This window comes from Camelus bactrianus, chromosome 25, assembly GCF_048773025.1.
Source record: "Camelus bactrianus isolate YW-2024 breed Bactrian camel chromosome 25, ASM4877302v1, whole genome shotgun sequence".
NCBI lineage: Eukaryota > Metazoa > Chordata > Mammalia > Artiodactyla > Camelidae > Camelus > Camelus bactrianus.
Window position 1 is genome coordinate 27,499,761 of NC_133563.1, and position 4,804 is coordinate 27,504,564.

Below are 4,804 nucleotides of genomic sequence, written 5' to 3' on the forward strand. Positions count from 1 at the left end.
AACCTTGGAAAATCCATCAGCAGTCAGGTGAATCAGGTAAGAGACTGAACAAGGAGAATGAAAGTATAGACCAAGTGCCCTATACATTTACCCAACCACCTGGACACACCTGAGCAAGGCAAGAGGAGAGAAGCTTTAAACTGGATGTGAAATTAAAATTTGTTTTAGATTAGACTGTGTGTTTTAATACTTGAAAATGACCAGGAAGCCACAGAGTCTCCCTGATACGCCATCAGGGGAAGGAGAAAGCAAATACATCAGTGAGTTTGAAGGTGGCAAGGAGAAAAGTAAAGCTACTTCCTGACTTACTGACCAGATCCAGCCTATTTCCAACAAGTCCATTACATTTATTTTGCAGAGTATTTGTGAGGAGTGACTGTAACAACATAAAGCAGTACCAAGCAGAGTACATCCTTGTTACTAGTATTATTAGCAAAGATCTATATGTTGCCCATACAAGTTAATGACACATGAAGGCATCACATTCTGACAGGGTTAACGGAGAAGAGTGGTTACCCAGCGGGTTTAGACCACAGGGATTTGTTTTGGGGGGACCTCAGGCTCTTGAGCGGTCAGGCTGGTGTCCAGAAAGCTAACAACAAAATATAAAAGTCCATAAGGTTTTTCACAATAATCACTGAACTGATGTCTGGTCCAAATCGATACAACTATTTGGCCTCCTTGCATATCAGCCCCACATAATAATCTTCAAGCTCTTATAGAAGTATGTAAGTTTGTATGTGCAAATGCATACAAAATATTTTGACTCTGGTTTCCAAACTCACCTTTAACAAGTCCCTTACCACCCTACCCATTAACGTCTTCTACCTGGAAGCTGTCTGCCCTGTTATTTTCATCACAGTTGCCCTTTCAGAACAATTAGATTCTTCCCATTAAGACTAGCCTACCTAGTTTTCTATGCCCTTTCACACTTCATTTCTTCCTTAGTGATCTAACAACTCTAACTATTAAATCCTTTAAAGGTGGGTTAAGTAAGTAGACTCACCTGGACTGAACAGGTGAGAAAACAGGTTGGGGCAGTAAGGGGCTGGTCAAAATTCACATGGAGGACACAGATAGAACTTTGCTAACGGATCATTGTTTAAAAGACTCACTTTCTGGTTTGGCACACTTGGGAAATATCTGTGAGTGTACCTGCTGGAGTATATGGAAGCCATCAGACTTTCTGTGAAATCAACATGTCCCTTCCCGCTGTATCTGTGTGGCAGGAGTAGAGGGGAGGCATTCTTCTTTGACCTCTTCACAGCTAGTCTTGTGGAGATCACACAGATTCAGAAAGCTGAGCGGTATTGGAGTCTTGCACAATACAGCCTCCCCTACCACTACTTTGCTGTGTCACACTGCCTATGAACACAATTCTTTCATCAGCCTCTGGGCAAGGAGTGAGAATTTCATAAGCCAAGGAGAAAGGGAAGGTTGTTTTTTTTTTAATTTTCTTTCTGAATTTTGCACAAAATATACTGTGTAAAATTTATAGAATGTTTCAACTAACTCACTAGGTTAGTGGCTATAAAAATTTTTCAGGATGCCTACAATCAAGGGAATCTGAAAGTTATGGAAATTTTTTCAGAAAAAGAAGCCCACAGGGGGGTGGGAAGGGACAGACTGGGATTTCAAAATGTAGAATAGATAAACAAGATTATATAGTATAGCATGGGGAAATATATACAAGAACTTGTGGTAGCTCACAGCAAAAAAAAAAGTGACAATGAATATATGTATGTTCATGTATAACTGAAAAATTGTGCTCTACACTGGAATTTGACACAACATTGTAAAATGACTATAACTCAATAAAAAATTAAAAAAAAGAAGCCCACAGAAGAGACAGATACAAATTTTGCATAAATATCAGGAGGTTCATGGACATTATTATCCATAGAACTTTGCAGAGACCGATGAACTCCAGACTGCAAGCACTGTCCTCATGGAAGTGGAAGGGTACCTCCTTCTCCATCCCCCTCAGAACATCAGGATGAACCAGAGGCTCAATGAATCCAGAGTGGTTGCTCCTCCAAAGAGTGCAGGAGCAGGGGAAACAAGATCACTCGGGTGAATGTTACTGAATGGTGCTTTATGGGAAATTCTCAACAGAGCACTCCCCTGTGCATTCTCTTGCAACAGAAAGCAATGTCCACTGATGCTGAGCATTTCAGGTGAGTTTGCTTAAAGTCCACCTTGGATTCATGGCTGTGATTCGTGTTAATATGGATCACCATAAGGCACATGGACCAAGTACATTTGTCAGCTGATGCATTTTATAAAAACATTTTTTAAAATGCTTGGCTAACTCCTTGAAGGAAAGCTGCTATTTGTCCTACATTTCATGGCCCTTGATTTTAGCATCCTCTCTCCTCCCCCACCATCCAGGTTGCACAGATGACAAGCACGTGCTAGGAACACAATGAACACAAGGAGAGCTCTTGCCTGCAGCCTCCTTGTCAGACCATCAGTGAGGGTACCTGTATCAGTGAGGCAGCTAGCACTGAGGGCGAGGGAAAGTCAGTCGCCGTTCTTTCTATTAAATGCCATCTTAACTGGTGTTACCACTAAACAGAAAGATTTTGGTGGAATGAAGGGTGGGAGGGATGGTGATGAGAGTATAGGCAGGGACCTCCAATGATGAGAAGAAGGAAGGCAAAAAGATTCTAACTTTTATAGACTGAGAAATGTTGACTGGGAAAATTAAAAGAAGAAAGAAAATCGCAACAAACCTAGAGGTGAACTATTTAAGCACCCAGCCCATGGCCCAGCATTAGCCCAGCTTAGGAAGGCTCAGCAAACCCCTGCAGCAAGAGTTTTACCTCTGGGAGAACGTGGTGGCGTGGCTTTTAGACCTTCCTTTATAACACTTACAAGTAGGGGAGAGTGCGCCGGCACTATCGTGTTGATTTCATAATGGAGGTCACCTTGCTACCTGCATAGATTTCTCATCTGCTCTTTCCTCAGGTATGGAGCTTAAGACCTATTTGTTGTTTAGACGGAACTGTCTGGAAATAAGCTCAAATAATGTTCAAATAATGGAGGTAGCAAAACAAAAACAAAAACAAAAACAAAAACAAAAACAAACAAAAACAAAAAACCATAAGAACTCCCAAGGAAGGTTACTCCATCATCATGGTCATTGTCATGGTTACCTTGCTAGATGCAAAAGTGGTGTTGAGGGTGTCTGAGTGCGTATGTGTGTGTGTACACATACATATACATATAACATATAATATGTTAATGTATGTGTGTATAGCATGTGTGTGTATAGTGTGTGTATGTGTACAACTTTCCATCAACCCTGCAAATGTAGGAATTTTTAATTTTACTTCATGTAGGAGCACACAAAGGCTCACAAAGACTAGATCACCCCCAAGGACTCTCACTCAACAGTCAATAGAACCAGAATTATGTACCTGATGCTACTGGTTCCCAAACCCCTCAAAGTTCCATTTTTTTACCCTATTTCCAATTATTTCTTTAACAAACATTTGCTGATATTGGCTACTAGGTGCCAGGCACCTTGCTTGGTGGTGGGGATACTAAAATGAAAAGGCACTGCCTTCAGGAAGCCCACTGTCTAGTAAAATATCACTTAGTAAAATATTGGGGAATTTAACCACTAAAGCACTGTACAAATATTAGCTGCTTTTGTTGCAAAGTCACTCTCATCTTTCACCCATTTCTTAAGGAGCTGTGCCAACCTGGCCTATGACCTTTGCGTTTCTTATCTCTCTTCCCCTTGGGCTGCCCTCCAGGCTGGAGGTGAAATTTCTACATCTGGTCTCTCTGTTCCTTTCTGCTGGTTCCTTGTTCCTGATTCCCTGGCTCTGTCTGCCCACCACATGCCCTGCTCACCTGCCAGCATTTCAGGTCCTGGCCTTACCGGGTCTGGTCCTGCCTATTAGTGCCTAGGTCCGGTTTCTTAATGCTGTGAACTGTGATTCAGTCTACTTTTGGAGAGGAGGAAAGGCAGGGACAAGGTCACTAAGGCTCCTTAGAATGTTGAGGGAGAAGAGTCTGGTGGTTATAAGTGGTCACAAGCAAGGACTTCGGAGTTTTATAAACTTTTTCTCATCAGTCTTTCTAGCTATATGATTTAGGGCAAATAATCACTCTCTGCTTTAAATTTTTTGAAGGTAATAGTAAACCCCTTACACCGGTGACTCAAAGTAGTGACTGACTTATCAGAGTGATTGGATTATCCAGTGTTTTTGCACTTAACTCAAGAAATCTTAAATAGCCACATGAATGTGTCCTGAGCTATGGGTCCCCATGGCCTCTGTGCTGGATGTATTCCATTGACATTCCCAGATTCCCTCTGCACCTTCTCTCCACCCCAGGAGACTGACCTGGACAAATGTATCAATGAGCTCCCTTGCCACTTGGCTTCTGGTTGGCTTTGGCCATTTATAAATACCAGCAGAAGAGAGAGGGAGGAGAGGTGGGGTGTTTCTTCTTAGTTACACCTCGAATGCCACCTCCCTTCGCCATGGGTCTGGCTCAGGTCACACGGCTTTCTCCATCCATGCCAGGCCCCCTCTGTATCTGCTCCACGTACCATTCTGTCCCTCGTATCCAGACCTCTGGGTGAAAAAGGAATCTGGCTCTTCATCATCCTGACCCTGCTTCTTCCACCAGGGTTTCCTCATAGGCACTCACAACATTATAACCTCATGATTAGACTCTCCTCGAATGTGACTCACCTGAAGACCATGTCTTGTCCCAGGGCCCTGACTGATCCTGCCTTCTTCACTCTGCCTTCCCCTGACAGGAGGTCAGGGTCCAATTCTGAAGC